This window comes from Trachypithecus francoisi, unplaced genomic scaffold, assembly GCF_009764315.1.
Source record: "Trachypithecus francoisi isolate TF-2019V2 unplaced genomic scaffold, Tfra_2.0 Lachesis_group15, whole genome shotgun sequence".
NCBI classification, from domain to species: Eukaryota; Metazoa; Chordata; class Mammalia; order Primates; family Cercopithecidae; genus Trachypithecus; species Trachypithecus francoisi.
Genome location: NW_022681460.1, coordinates 73501122 through 73518122, shown reverse-complemented (window position 1 = coordinate 73518122; position 17001 = coordinate 73501122). Strand labels below are relative to the sequence as shown.

The 17001-nt window shown below is 40.5% G+C and overlaps 1 protein-coding gene across 3 annotated transcripts in view; it reads right to left on the bottom strand.

The window, feature by feature from the left end:
- HIVEP2 (HIVEP zinc finger 2) overlaps positions 1-16632 on the bottom strand; it is a 198756-nt gene extending 182124 nt beyond the window's left edge. For 2 of the 3 annotated variants that reach the window (XM_033235238.1, XM_033235236.1), the window contains exon 1: positions 16135-16241. The gene's annotated coding sequence lies outside the window, so the exon portion shown is untranslated. Of the gene's footprint in view, positions 1-16134; positions 16242-16527 lie in introns of those variants that run through there. The other variant, XM_033235237.1, reaches the window with a different exon arrangement.
- Positions 16633-17001: the final 369 nt, after the last annotated feature.

Here is a 17001-nt window from a genome sequence, read left to right as displayed (position 1 = left end):
ATCCAGTCATGTACCATTTCAGGCAATATTAAAGGCAACTTAGGTTTCCCCACTTACAGTGATGCAAAGCCCTTCAGTAATATTCTGTTGTCTTATTTGCTAAACATCTGAATAATACAACTTTATCACATGATATCTTAAATTTGCATAGTACATTAGAGTTTGCCATTTACTTCATATATATATATATATATAATATATATATATATATATATTTCTACCCCTATTTTGTCAAGAAACAGGCTCAGAGAACTGAAATCGCCACTCAGTTCAGGACTAGCATAGCTATAGGAACCTCAGAGTGGCTCCTTTCAATCTTGCTGAAAAGCAATCCCAAACTCTTCTCATTCTCAAACTCCTTATTCCTAACTGCAACCACTTCTTTACTTCCCAGTGGCCAGTGCCCCTGAGTGTGAGTGCTGAGAGGGGCCTGCAAAACATCTAATCACATACAATTGCTTTATTTACTTGGCTTCCCAAACTGTATCAAACGATCCTTGACTGTAAATGTGATTCCAGTGTATCCAATCCTAGGAAATACTGTAGTGGATATCTGTTTCCTGAATGATCCTATATCAACCTTTTTTTGGGATGTCTTTTCCCCTTCATATCAATTGTTCTTTTATCCATTAAATCTCTGCAGCAATTATTGTGTTTTTGATTTGAACATACTTATACTTGTTCCTTCAAATCATCTGCCAATGGTATACAATTAGCACTCCCCAAGCTGCATGTGACTCCCCAAATACCGTCTAAGCTCAATGAAGATTTTATTCAAAATTCATGCTCTCTGGTCTATACTTAGTTGCTGATGATGGCACTTGGAAAGGACAAAGAGGGAAGACTAAAAAATGTTTTATTTTATAATCCTAATTACAGGCTAAATAAAATCAGTATTACCATAAATTTAGTATAGACTGAGGATATAAAGATCAGTATGACAACAGTAAGAAAATTAGCTTGTGAATAAACACACAATTGAAAATATAAACCAGAACCCAAAAAAATTTTTAAAAAAAAGTTCCTCAGGTTCCTGGTGCTGTTTTCAAATGCACCTCTTTTATACCATGAAAGAAAAGAAACAACTGTGAGGATAAAAGGAAGTTTTGCAGGATAATGTATTTTACACTTTCTCTTTAGAAAAAAGTTAAAATGCTCCACTTTTCTTAAAGTACATCATGAAAGTGCACAATTCCAACCTAATAAGATAGATTATTTCATACAATGAAAAGGATTAAGACTTGAAGTTTCCCAAACTATTTTAAAACTCATTGCTTCATTCAGGATTGGTTTCATTTAAATATGTAGTTAGAATATGAAAGAAACAGTAAGTTGTTACCAAAATGTTTGGCTGTTCATGCTTCTGAGATCCAAGTTCTCTATCTCAGGAGTCTCCACATTTTCATAGACTTTCAAGTCTTTGATATGGCCAGACTGTATCTGGCAGCCTGACTTGTTTCACAAACTGGCCTCCTCTCTAAAAATATTCAGAAGGGCATACTAAATTTTCACTCTTCTCTAGCAATAACCAAATTGAGTAATATCCTTCTCCAATGAGCTTTCACCAATCATTTGTTGTTTTTCCAGAAAACTGATTCCCAATAAATGTGATGACAAAAGCAGGACTCTTTTCTTTCTGAGGTCCACATCCTATTTCCATTACACACTGAACGACTGTGTTGTTCCTCTAGAGCCAGTACTTTCCCAAATCAAAGCCCAGCTCAAATTAAATAGATGAAATGAAAGGAAGGGAGCTCACTGACTGAACAGATATATATAGGAATGAAGAGAGAAGTGAATCACACACACATACACACACTCATGAACATATAAGAATGAATGAACCATTTACGAAAAACCTACCTACCTACTTGCTTGCTTCACAATCTTTGGTTCCAATAGAACCCTTTTCTACTTTGGTATCTTCAAGCTCAGTGGCTTTATTTTTCTAACAAACTACCCATAAAACTATAACCTTCTCTTTACCATCCTTAAGACTGCTGGCTTTCTAGGACACAGACAGTACATAAAAATAATATGCCAATTCAAAGCAAACATGTCTTATACTCCCTGCTACTTATAAATGCAATTGAATTATCTGCATAGTTTTCACATACTTATCTTTTATCTGTTTGTTTCATTTCATTAAGTTGCGTATGTAGTTACAGAACCGTACAATTCAGGAACCAAACTCTCAATGGGAGTACACTACATCTACCATTATCTATCGTTTTAAGTTCAAACCCCTTAAGCTAGAATATGAGTCTTTAGACCATATATCCCACTCTTCCTAACTTTCTCACCAACATTTACTTAATACGTATTTTATGCTTCCCTCAAATGAAATGCTTCTCGGAAAATACTCTTGACACTTTCCCATATTGGTGTGTGTGCCCAGGTAAAGCATTTCCTTTTGCTATGAAACCTCTCCTGAGACCTCAGCCAGGGTTGATGTTGCACCTTCTCAGTACGTCACATGTGCCTCTCTCATGGTACTTAACCTGCTTCTTTTAGTTACTGCTTCCCTTACATCATTCTTTTCCTCAATAGGGTAGATTATAAAAGTCCTGATGATGAGAATAGTGACTCTTCTTTATATTTTATATTCTACTTACATTTATATTCTATGTATATTTATACTCTACTTCATATTCCCATATATCTTGCACATACCAGAATCTCAAGAATTATATTTTTAAAAATCAATTTGCATTACATTATTATACATTCCAACTCTGTTCTAGTTATACTACATAAAAAGTCTCAGCAAGCATGGCTAGTCCTTTTCTGTAAAACATTTCTAAGCCAGTTGGTAAGAGGCTGTCTCCTGGAAAGTAAATGGTAATAAGCAATTTATTTTTCAGGAGTTATTAAAGAAAACTCAGCCTGGAGTAAATTTCAGACATGAACAATCTGATCCCTGGGAAATTAATAAAATAAAAATGAAAACAACATCTTATGAGGTCTAGTTGAAGAAGTGGGAATATTTACCCTAGAGAAAAGAATACTTAAGGTGAACAAGATGGCTATCTTTAAATAATTGTAGGATTATCATGCAAGACAATGAGTAAACTTGTTCTAGATAGCTGGAAAGGGCTCAACTGCTGGTAACTAGAAATGTCCAAGAACGGAATAGGCCTCCCTGAGAAATAAAAAGGTGTTGAAGTAGAAACTGAATGCAAGCAGGCCTTGGTAATTTGTCCTAAGTGATTTCTCGCTCAGTTAAAGATTAAATGATGCCTCCAATAGTTTTATCTAATCCTGAAATTCTGTAAGAAACTTTACATTGCAGAGTGTCCTGTCACCAGTTGACAAACCAAAACTGATACATCAGATCCTACACCTAAGAAAATTAATCAGCATATTTAAATTAGACACTTTAAGAGATGCCCTAAATAAGGCATCGTTGAAGTACCACAAATTGTATCACAATGAAAGGAAGAAGTAAAATTTCTCACAAAAAGCTCAACTGGGACTGATGATGCAGCCTGCTCAAAACCAAAAGCTGACCCATCGGGAAGAAAGCACTGGGAACAGGTTGCACTGAATAAGGAAGCAGTCATTTGCATGTTCCAAAAGAACCTCAGAATTTCATTTCTTCATGCCTGTTCCATTCACAAATATTTACATGTCAAATACAAATAAGAATAGTAGCCTGATGTATACAACTGTGTGGCATACTGTAAAAATTTGAAATGAAATTTAAACCAAATCAATTTGGCTCCAAGGAAATTAAAACTGTTAGATATACTGTTTGGCATTGTTTGATTTTAAAGCTATAAGAAGGGTGAGTATAACAATAGCAGGCTTCAAAGCCATGGAAATTTTGTGATTAATTTCAAAATGTCTTCTGTTTGCTTCATACTGCTCTCATCCTACATCGCCCATAAGAATACAGGAAAAGAAGAACTATCAGGATAATGTCTTCACGGTATAAATTCTTGGGATTATTTGTGAAGATGTAAAATTTTTCCAGATGGCTATTAATACCCTTCAGTACCATTTTCAGACATCATTAGGTTTCACATTAGCAAACTCCCACCAAACATAGCCAAAAACCAACTGATGACTGGACAGACTTGGACTTTGCCCATTAGAAAATTCAACTTCCACACTCAGTGTCTAATTGTTTGTTATATTCTATACCGTCAGATTATTATTTTAAAAGGTCATTTAGAATATTCTCAGCCACTTGACCCATTTTAAAATTTACACTTGATTGAATTTGGGCACCAAGTTTATCACGAATAGTACTGAGGTCATTTGAAAAAGTAAACAGATTACAAATCCAAAAACAAATGTCTTTAGATCCCTTTTCTTTTGTTTGAATGTGGGTACAAGTATCTGAATACTTTGTGACACGAGTGCATTAGTGACCTACACAAAATTTAAATCCATCAGGAGATACTATAACAAGCTGTGGAACTGCTGACCATTATCTTTCTGAAAACAATTACATAGGCCAGTGGCTCCAGTGGCGCAATCGGTTAGCGCACGGTACTTATAAGACAATTACATAGGCCTGTAATAAATTGCATCAATATCAGTCAATTATCTCAACAACACTCTACTAACCCTTGTCACCATTGTATTGCCATGTATCAGATTTTTTTCAACAATTGAATTATTCTCAAAACTTAGTGTTGTTACACACTAAAAATAGCCACTCCTATTCTCTTGTGTTACCCTGCTGTATTCCCAGGAGGTAGGTGAGTGCTATAAACAATGCTTCATTTTTACGGATGAAGAAATAATGAAATATAACAGAGGTGCAGCCTCTTGGCCTGAATCTTTTTGAAAATCAATAATAAGGCAAGCAATCAACTAGTGGGGTCAGAGTTTCAAGTCATTCATTCTGGTGTTCTCTAGAGCTCCAGTGTAGGCTCTAATGAGCACAGCCTCACAAGAGCAGAAAAGATATCTGAAATCCTCATTTTACCCAAAAAGGCTATATCTCTATATCTCTCCCAACATAAACTTTGACACATGACTACTGACAAGAAAATAAATTGAATGCTTATAACCCTGGATTTTCCCCTTGTTTAAAGAAAGTGAATTTATTAAAATGTAAGTATCAGCGAAGAAAGAAAAATAAAGTTTGATAACTGTTCCATGGATAATTAGAAGCTGAATTTCCCATGATCTATCCAAAAAGTAGTCTACCAGCCATCAAGACCATCCCAAGGGACATTGCTGAGTTGCAAAGACGGAGGCTTTCACCACTTGCTTTGCATGAAAGGAAACCGTTTCACCCCAGCCTTTCCTCTTCCATTTGTCTTGGCCTACATAGGGCAAGGGTGCGTAGTGGGGGAAAGGAATACACTCCCTCTTTCACACCTAATTGATCCAAACAGGCACACCAAGAAACAATGCTTCCTCAAACCCCAGACTCATGAGCAACAGCCACCTTCACACAGTGTCCTTCTTAGAGCACCCTGAACAAAATATTGTCAAAGAAAGCTGTCCTAGGTGGAAGAATCCCAGTTCAACTATAAGCTGACCTATCCAACTGTAGGGAGAAACATAATTCAAAAAGGCCCTATATTTGTTCACTTGCTGCAAAAACAAATGGGGAGTTTAGAGCCTGGGGAGCCCGCAACTATGTTTAAGAGATGTTTGGGATTGCTGGAGGGACACATGGAGGCACTTGTTTCCTGGAAAACATTAAAATCGAATGTGCCAAGAAGCACTTAATAGTGCACAGACAGGCTGGGTGCAGTAATTCCAGCACTTTGGGAGGCCAAGGCAGGTGGATGGCTTGAGCCCAGGAGTTGGAGACCACCCCAGGCAATATGGCAAAACCCTGTCTCCACAAAAAGTACAAAAATTAGCTCAGTATGGTGGCGGGTGCCTGTAGTCCCAGCTACTTCGGAGGCTGAGGTGGGAGGATCGTTTGAGCCTGGGAGTCGGAGGTTGCAGTGAGCGCAGATTGCACCACTGCACTTCAGTGGGGGTGACAGAGTGAGACCCTGTCACAAAACAATAATAAAATAAAGGTGCACAGACTAATGAGCTCTGGCTATTGGCACAAAGACAGACAGGACTTGAGCTCCTGGAAGATCTCCTTCATCTGGTTCTCATGACCCTCATCTTACAGTGTAGCAGGTGTTTTTCCTTACCATTTGGACAGTAAGCTTCTTGAGAATGAATTATGACTTTAAACATCCACCAAGTATCAACTGTATGCCCAGCACATGTCATACACTGTATTGAGCACACTTTTGTGAAAGTGAAATCATCCTAATCCACTAGAAATTTTATAGCAAAAATTATCGGTTAAAAGATGAATAATTCACTTAAAATTAAAAATATAAATTCTGAATATAATTTGTTTAATTACTTCACTTTGGTAAGCTTATAAATGCATTTAACAAGAGAATGGGTCACAAAAATTAGCCGCACATGGTGGTACCAGCCTGCAGTCCCAGCTACTCAGGAGACTGAGGCGGGAGGATCATTTGAGCCCAGGAGGTCAAGGCTGCAGTGAACCGTGATCGCGCCATTGCACTCCAGCCTGGGTGACACAGCGAGAATTTGTCTCAAGAAAAAAAAAAGGATGTGTCATTTGTAAACCATTTTTTTTCCTTGCCCACAATAAAACAGCCAGCACTTAATTCTCTTCTCGCTCTCTCTCTTTTCTTTTTTTTTTTTTGGGACGGCGTCTCACTCTGTCACCCAGGCTGGAGTGCAGTGAGGCGATCTGTACCTCTCGAGTTCAAGCGATTCTCCTGTCTCTGCCTCCCAGGTAGCTGGGACTATAGGCACGTGTCACCACATCCGGCTAATTTTTGTATTTTTAAGAGAGATGGGGTTTCATCATATTGGCCAGGCTGGTCTTAAACTCCTGACCTTGTGATCCACCCACGTCAGCCTCCCCAAGTGCTGGAATCACAGCCATGAGCCACTGCACCTGGCCACCAGCACCTAATTCTACAGGTATGACGGGCCATAATGCTGAACCATAAAAATGAATTTTTTAAAAAATTTAGTGCTATATATTTAGGTGTCGAAAACTACCTTACTATGAAATATATGTACCTACATACATCCACATATATATAAAATAAATGGGGTATTTCATTAGTGATTTAATAAGTCTTACAATGTTTCTTTAAATGTTATTTGGGTTAAGAGAGACCACTATAAAAGCAGAGATTCCTGTAAAAACTGAAAAGTAATACAGTGACTGAATTAGCCATAAAAAGTTTCTAAATTAGTCTACTAGAATGTAAACTCCATGAAGGCAAGCAATTTATTTTTTAACTATTTTTGTCTATTGATGGATCGCCAGTGTCTAGAGCAGCACCTTTCCCAGAGCAGGTGTTTAATACATCTCTGTTGAATTAATAAATTTTTTTAAATTAAAGTTAACAGTCCTGTGAACACCCAAGTTGTATCTCTTAAGTAGGCCCAAGGCCCCACGAGTAATCACTGGTCCTCTAGCTCTTGCACAGAAGTTCAAGTTGGGTAATTCAGGCCCCAAAAGCTATTTTTAGAGCAAAAACTTCAGAATGATTTTCCACAAAGAATCAGAGAATTAAGTTCACTTCATTGGCACAGCACTGGCTGGGCTCAGTGAGAAACACCCCAGATTTTAATTGATGTTTCCATTTGTTAACTGTCGAATGTGAAACCATGTCATTCTAACATTGTTTCTTAAACCATTTCAGTCAAGAGTTTAATGGACCATTTGAAAATTTAATAGTTTACTGTCACAACAATTTGAATTGTCCTGTGTTTTTCTTGTGGTCTAATACCTTGTTAATAATAACCCATAGCTACCAGGTATTAAACGTTTACTATGTGCTCATTGAGATGGGTGCACACATTCTCATAAAAATTTCACAATGACCCTTGAATGGGTATTATCCTCATTTTGTAACTTCAGGGAGGTTAAGTAACTTATCCAAATTCCCCCAGGTGGTAGTGGAGTTGGAATTTGCCCTATTCTGTCTGACTTCAAATCCAGGTTCTTAATCCCATAGGCTACCTGTTTATCCATATACTACTAAGGGGAAACATTGTGCTAAGTGATAAATATGGTTGACCTTTTTTAAATATTTGAAATAATTTTGATGTGTAAACAATTGGTTATACTGCATGAAATGGTAAAAAGACAAAGCATTTTCGGAGCCAAAAAACCCTGAGTTCGAATCCTGCTTCACCAATGACTATCAAACCATCCCTGCAAAAACCTTTCTGAATGGAAGTTTCTTTAAGTGTACACATCAAGATAAAAAACCAAATCTTCTCAGGGTGGTTGTTAGGACTAAGTGATGTAATGTGGGGAGACAGCCTGGGATGGAGCCTGGCACAGGTGAGTGCTTTTTTTTTTTTTTTTGAGACGGAGTCTCGCTCTGTTGCCCAGGCTGGAGTGCAGTGGCCGGATCTCAGCTCACTGCAAGCTCCGCCTCCCGGGTTTATGCCATTCTCCTGCCTCAGCCTCCCGAGTAGCTGGGACTACAGGCGCCCGCCACCTCGCCCGGCTAGTTTTTTGTATTTTTTAGTAGAGACGGGGTTTCACCACATTAGCCAGGATGGTCTCGATCTCCTGACCTCGTGATCCACCCATCTCGGCCTCCCAAAGTGCTGGGATTACAGGCTTGAGCCACCGCGCCCGGCCAGGTGAGTGCTCTTTAAGCCGAAATTGCCTTCCTTCTAACGGATTTGCTAAATTGGCACTGTGCTGATTTTTTTAAGTGTCTTGTTCATCCTTGTAATACCATAATTACAGAATATAATGACATTGCATTCTCTACAACTACAAAGTAGAATTTATAAACTGATAGAATATGAGCTGGAAGAAGCTTTAGGAGCCATCTGTTCCAATCTCTTCCATTTCCAAATGAGGTCCAAAGAGCTTCGATGACTTGTTTCCAATTTTCACAGAAAGTTAATTGCAAAGACAGGACTAGATCTTGCGCCCCTCCCAGCCCCACTCCAGCTATACCCTCCGCTTCTGCTTCGCATTACACAGGCATGGCAACGCATGTAATTTTCTAACAATTAAGCAGTATAAAATAACCTCAATTTAATTGCATCCAATTAACAAGCCAAATTAGCGTTTCATATGTACACTATTAAACTAGTTGTCTGCCTTCCAAAAGAAATAAAACACTGTTTCAAATAAATCTAGCGTCTTAGTGAACAAAGCTACTTACAGTTTAAATCACCTTTCCTATAATCTTCTTTATATGGAATTAGACATTAATCTCCATTTTAAAAGAAATATTTTCTGCAACTATCAGGATGAGAAGTCACACTGTATAAGTAGCAAAATTTTCTCTCTCACAGAACACCTATGGTTTTCTACAATTTGTATATGTGTGTATGCACACGTGCAAACCTGTACACAACATATGCATGCTGTCAGATCCCTAATCAAATACAAATGAAGGTGTGTCTACATTTACCTACTGCCCTACTTTCAAAAGTCCCACCTTTTTCCTAGGCTTCTGAACTCAAGTGAAATCTGCCACAATGCAAATAATAAGAGCTTCGATTATCTCCTGCTTTTTTTTGTTTTGCAGAGAAAATGAAACCATTAAATAAATCTTTGCCCAACAAAGTGCTGCATTTCAAATACACTGTGCTACACTATCTGTGCAGTATTGTAATGATTTAGATACAGCTGAGTATCAATTAAAAAGCAGTATTCCAACTAACCACGAAATGTATCACTGCTCCATTCCTCATACATGTATTCCTAAACATATAATTACCTTGTAATTTTAAGTGTAAACATGTCTGCAAGTTGGTGTTTGATGGTCAGCTTTCACTACTCATATCTATAAATATATTCCGTAGTAAAAAAAAAAAAAAATTATATTGGGTTAAAATAATAATGCAATACTTATAATGTTGTTCAAATTGACAACCTGTCATACACATTTGGCCATGTTTAACAAAATATTTTAATCACTTTTGTTACTTATGATTTTTAGGGTACTTTTAAACACATCAATTAACAGAATAAAAGAATTCATATTATCGTTCAGTAGGGGCAACTTTCATTACTTCTCTTTAGGATATTTTGGCAATCTAACTGTCTCCTTGCCACCAAGATATTCATCCCATGTACCCTTATAAGCTTTCTGAAAGACACACTTTACAGCACCACTCCGCTGCTCAAAACCCTTCAGTGATGCCCAGCTTTCTCTGCAGGTCTTCCAGGCACCAAAAGATCTGGAGCTATGTACCTTTCCAGGCTCCCAACTCCTCCTCTGCCCTGGCACTATCCCTGTCCCCTCCCATTCCAGGTCAGAGTATGGGGAGCTCCTGCCTCCCTTCTTTACTCAATGAAATTCTACTTAACATCCAAGGTCCTCAGTAAAAAAAAGAATCCCCTCCTCTCATAAGAACCCTCTAATCTTTCCAGTTGGAAAAAATCCTGCTTTCATTTATACTCTACTCCCACTTGTAAGTTTTAATAAAGTTTACTATAAGTCATGTCTCTTCTAGATTGTAAAATGTTTGAAGTTGGAAATCATCATCCTTTTATCTCTGTTGCTCATTCTGACTCTTGAGCTGACTGCAGAGCCCAAGCTTGGAACTACTACATAAAATAGACTCTTTTTGGCCCAGCGCGGTGGCTCACACCTATAATCCCAGCACTTTGGGAGGCCAAGGTGGGTGGATCACCTGAGATCAGGCGTTCAAGACAAGCCTGGCCAAGATGGTGAAATCCCGTCTCTACTAAAAATAAAGAAATTAGCCAGGCGTGGTGGCGAGCACCTGTAATCCCAGCTACTCGGGAGGCTGAGGCAGAGAATTGCTTGAACCCAGGAGGTGGAGGTTGCAGTGAGCTGAGATCGCACTACTGCACTCCAGCTTAAGCAACAGAGTAAGACTCCGTCTCAAATAAATAAATAAAAATTTAAAAAGACTCTTTTTGTCACCCAAATTGATTTTCCTACATTATATAAATTATAAAACGGAAAAAAAAAAAGTAATCAAATGATGCAATGGACAAAATAAAGGAAAGTGATTTTTCACTAACCTCTGTTTCTACTCATATTTTCATGTCACACAGACCCCTAATCACATGGAAAGTAAGAAATCAGATCTAAATTTCTCCAAAGATCCTGATATTTGCAATTATGAGGAGAAATTATTGGGATAATTGAATGTCTCAGTCCCTTGCTAGTTGTTTGAAAATATGTAGATCTAGCTCATGCAGGGTTCCAAAGATTAATTGGTTACTTCACACAGTGACCTTGTAAAGACTTCTCAATTGGTACTTATTTATTAATTGAATCAATGATGCTGGCCATTTTTGTTAACTGGAGCACCAAATAAGTATTTTTAAAACAAATTATTTGTTATTTTAAAAATCTGCAAATAATAATAGTTAATTTACAGGTAAATCCTTCAAACTGAAGTTGTTATATATACAGTCATTAAAAATTCCATATGCTCCAAGACAATTGATGTGGAAGCACTGAGAAGAGACATGCGTTACCAAGGTTCTTCCAATTTCAAGGCCCTGCCCCTCAAAATTCCTTCTCCAAGGATCAACCTGTAACATGGTCATTTGGAGGGTCATGATGTGTCCTGATTTGCCAAAGGCAGTCCTCACATTTGTCAGGTTGGATAATCATGCCTGCAGTCAACCTTCCTTCAAGGCCCTGCATTACCTTTCTCTTGTTATCAGCCCTACTGGCTTGTTTTTAACTCCTGGAAAGGAGCTCCTTTAGTGGTTCGGGTCATTATTTATACCCTGCATGTCTAGCAGAAGGCCTAATCTACAGGAAATACTTGTTGAATGACTGAGAGAGTGAATTGCATTGACCAACAATAATACTGCACCAGTCATAGTACTCTGAATAGAGGATTAAGATTATACATAAGTGAAAAGTCAAAAAGATTGGCCCTGGGTACTTCCTGAACTTACTTCCATCCCCCTATGACCCAGAAGTAGCAGGTGAGACCACCTCTTCTTTCGGCCGAGAATCACCCTCAGGCACATAAACATCATGTCCATCTCTTCCTTTCTCCAAAGTACTTTCTCAGATAGATCTAAACAATTAGATCTCAAGTTTTAAGGGGGTTGGAAATCTAAGATAATAGACACTTGTAGAATAGATCACATGTCATAGGTAATACCTCAAATGATGAGTGATGGGAGTGTATGTTAAGATAGCACAAATTCGGCCTAGACAATAGTAACCCAAATATCAGGCAGTTCTCATTCTATTCTAAATGTAGTCATGAAGCCAGTTTAGGCCTGTGTCTATCTAATGTCGATATTCACAATTTGGCTTAGATAAGCCAAAGATTGCACAGACTGAGAATGCTATGTTATCCTCTTTCTCACGATGATTTCGGAGTTGTGACACAATAATAAAGTGCTAAAATGTTTTCCCAAATTAGTTAATGGCATCTCATAGCTACAAATACTGGTTTACTCAACCTTTTTTTCAGAAGCATTGCTATAAATATCATACAGAAAGCAATGCTTTTAACTGTCACTAAATACCAGGAACAAAGAGAAAATATTACTTCTCATACAATTACTTTAAAACAAGCATGATCTTATTTTCATAAAGTTTTCCTATTTTTCTTTAATCCTCTGTGTTCATCCACAACTTCAAACACTGTAAATCCTACAGGTTTCACAGTAGAGTACTCACTTGAATATTCACTAAAGTTTAGCTCCATATTAATAAAGGATCTGCCTGTATGGTTAAAGCGAATCCATACACTCTGGATGGTTTGAAGTTCCTTATGAAACCTTAATTTCATTGAGTTAGGAAACTTCCAGTGCTCCTTTTTATAATATCACTTTAAAAGTTGTAACAGTTAAATCCCAAGTTTTAGCCAAAATATGAATTGATGATGAATTCACATATAAATCCATGAACTGGAAGCATATCATTGAAATTTTCAGGTAGATATTTAAACTGTGAACCGTTTCTCCACCTACAGAATTAATGTATAGACCAAGAGAGAGTTCTGCTGATGCTGATCACATACCAAAATGTGAAAACAGTGTTCATTTTTAACAAACAGGAGATGAGTAGCCTGTCTGATCCACAACCATACATCCAGTTGACCTCAGCCACTTTTCCCTTATGATAATAATTACCACATCAGTTATTAAATTACTTTACATCCTTATGGATTATACTTTCACTCATGCCAACTAACATTTTCTATCATTCTTTAAAATTACTTTTGCTATGTGAAGCTTTCAAATTGACTTTAGCTAATTATTGATAATAATTTAAAAACTGAAACCCAACTCAAATAGTGTACTTGTTATAATTCAAAAACTGAAACCCAATACAGTGTATAACACAAAGGGTTATTTGTTATTGCTGCTGTTAAAATGAGCCCTGCTTCGAAAAAAAAAGGCAAATTCTGGAATAAGATTTTTCATTTTAAATTAAATCAGCATAAAAGAGTCAACCTGATTTTCTGAATAGTGACAAAGTGCCAAAAGTTCAAGCAGACACATGCACCATTACCCCACAAGGAATGTCTCCATATATACTGTCCTCTGTTTTGTTTTCATGGTAACAAGAACATTCACAAACACATCTCACGCAAAGGAGCCTGATCAATCAAAATATTCTGCTGGTTAATCTTTCAGTGTAATCAAAGAGCATTATTTTCCTATGTGATGATATACACATAGGAAAATTTCCACATTCCATGTTAAATAGGAATATATAAATGTTTTATGTACTTCAGTGGTATTTTACCAAACACCTCTACAAGGATCTAACCAATTAAAAGTCAGTTAGATCTTAAATTTGTAAGATCATTAATATACCACCATTCCCAAAATTGTCCCTGAATCAGTCACACATCAATTTACTCTTGAATATCCTTGTATAAATATAAACCATCTCTAATAAAGTTAGCCACATAAAATACAATCACTGTAACAAAAATACAGATGCCATGAGCAAATTTTGTTTTATACCTGACCTATGCTCAACGCAAGAAATTGGCTCAGACAATGTTCAAAAGAGTCATCATTATAATGTAATACGTTTCTGTATATAAGAAATATACTGCATATTTCAAACCTAGTGGTCAAAAGGGATTATGACACTTGAAACAAACACACTATCATTAAGTAAATACTGGTAACTCCTTTTCAGTTCACAATGCAAATGTACAGCTGTCATTTGGTACCATGACTCCTTAGGGTTCCACAGGGAATTTTCTCTTAATAATGAAAATGATACTCACTTTACTCACAGAAAGGGCATTTCTGTTCTGATAAACCATTTGGCCTATATCCTAAAAATCAAACCCAATCTACTCATTCCACAATCTACTTTGTTAAAATTCTGCTTTTGGCACTCTTATAAGGTGAAAAAGCAATGAGGCATTTGCTACATATGTAGCAAACATATGTGATCTATATGTGCAAATATTTAAAATAACTTGGTTTGCTCAAGGACAAATATCACCAAATATTACTATATCACTGGAGGAAACGTTTCTGATAAAGTTAAATGGCCTTTTTCTAGGAGGACAGCTCATTGCAAATTTAATTAAAATGGATCTTATTAATATTTCAAGTAATTTCTGGGCTTGATTATGCACTACAAAAGAAACAACTGTACTGAAGAGAAAAATCGATAGCCCTTGACTAGGGCTCTGGGTATGCTAGAAAAACAGTTCTCTCGTGAATTATTGAGGTCTAGCTTTAGGGTTGGGGGCGAGTACCAATATTCATTTGGAGGTAAATTGAGTTATTTTTTAAATGGCAGAAAATAAGGAGAAAAATCAGTTCAAATTTTCCATTATAATGAAAGTACAGGAAACAAGCCTTTCTATATTCATTTTAGGCCTAAATAACTCTGCAGAGAATAAGGGTTTTGCAATGTCAGTTGCACACACAGCTTCCTGTGTGAATGCTAAGCCATTACAGGTGTCCTAAGGCCTCCAGTGAAACCTATTATCAAGAGATTCCTCTGTTCTCCTCTAAGTCATCCCCAGCGCCCCCCATCTGCCGCCAACACATTATTGCTCCTCTCCTCCAAGTGTCTTGATTAAGGACCCTCTCTCTTCTCTGCCCTCCCGAGGTTAAAGTGCCCCCGTTCCCTTGGGGTAGCAGGTTACAAGCTTTCCCGTTAGGGAGGACTAGTGCCCGCAGTCCTTTTTAGTTAGATGCTTTTAAGTCAGAGAGGATAGGAGCCACTTGAAGAAACCCTCCTTCCCTTCTTCCTTTCCCCCACTAGGAACCAAGTCCCTGAAGGACAATACCCAGAGACGCTTCCTGACCTTCTATCCCCTCACCCAATTTGGGTTTGGAGGGTTGGGGTCGCATTTTCTCATGTCCTCTGCTGCACTGGCTGTGTTATGTAAGAAGGACCAAACGCTGGAGGCACATGCGTATAAAGCGCACCGATCTGTGATAACAGCTGGGGTAGCAGAGCGGATTTGGAGTCCACCCCCCCCACCAACAAATACGACAGACCCCACACATGCACATTAGCACCCCCTCCCCCAACCTCTCACTCACACACACACACACACACACACACACCCAGAGCAATGTTTTCCTGTCTCACCCCTACCCGTACCAGAGGCACAGAATGGAAAGGCGGGGGGTGGGGGTGAAAGGAGGTGAAAGAGGAGGAGCAGCAGCACATCTGCTTTGATAGCAGCCGGCAGTGCTGCCGCGGCAGAGAGCCCCTCGTTAACCCCCTTCCTGTGGCTGCACCACGTCATGGAACATTCCCGGAACGGGCCAACGTTCCACCCACTTCAGGGAACAGACATAAAGGCGCAGACCGAGCTCCCCACAGTGCACAGCCCAAACACACATGCCCCTTCCCGATCCCCGGCCAGACGCACAAACACGCATGCAAACCGCCCCCACCCGTCTCCACGCGCGCGGGTCCAGCCGGCAGCTGCCAGAGCCGCTCTGCGGCCGCTGCACCCGCAAGGCGAGGGCGCCTCCGCCTGAACCTTCCATCGAGACAGTCCCCTCCTTCCTCGTTTCCTTCCTTCGCTCCTTCCTTCCTTCCTTGCCCGGGAGGTAAAGGGAGTCACTGAAATGCCCAGAGCCAGCGCCTTCGCTGCGCTCGCTCGGCCGCAGGCCGGCGGCCCGGGCCTCGCGCCGCCCGCCCGGCCGCCCGCGCCGCGCGCCGCGGCCCCCTCCCCCGCTACCTGACAACGGGCCGCCGCCGGCCGCCGCAGCCGCAGCGGTGGCCGGGCCGTGCGCGCCGGTGCACGTCGCTCATTAGTAAGCAGGCACATTCCTGCCTCCAGCGCTCCCGCGCGGTCCCCTCCCCCCAGGACATTACGCAAAGCAGCCTCTCCTCATCTGCATAGATCCGCGGCCAGGGTATTCCCCGCATTTCCCCACGCGCCCGACACCCCTCCCACGGTCTCCCCCCATCCCCGCCCCCTCCGACCCTCACCCTTGGGCCACCGGGAAGGGGCTATGGGCACGCGCCGGGGAGCGGGGAACGAAGTTCGGCGGCGGCGATTCCAATATAAAGTGAAACAAGCTACCAGCGCAGAAGGAGGCAGGAAAAACCCAGCGCCCAGGCCACTTACCGAGCCGAGGAGGGACCTAGATTCCCGCCGCTCCGCTCTCGCGGTGGCCGGTCCGCCCTCCGCGCACCCCGAGGCTGCACCCAGCACCCCAGAGGCGAGACGTGGAGGAACGCTGTGAACGAGCCGGGAGACCCTCCAAGTTGCTCTGGGCTCCGGGGAGCGTCAAGGTCCAAGACACAACTTGGCAAAGACTTGTGCCACAGTCACCGAAGATGTTTGCGCGGAGACCCTCCTCCGGGGAGCGACGGCGCTCGGCGGCGCCCCGCTCTCCTCCTCTCCACCCCCTCACCTCCAGCCCGCCTCCCGCCGGCCGCCCGCCTCCGGGCCGCGAGCCCCTCGGGCGGCTGTCAGCTCCCGGCCGCCGCCGGGTGACAGGGGCGGGAGGAGGGCGCGACGCGGCGGCCCGAGCCCGAGCGGGCGAGGGGGATCCTCGCAGCCGCGGCGGCCGCTCACCTGGAAAGTCACCGCTGAGGA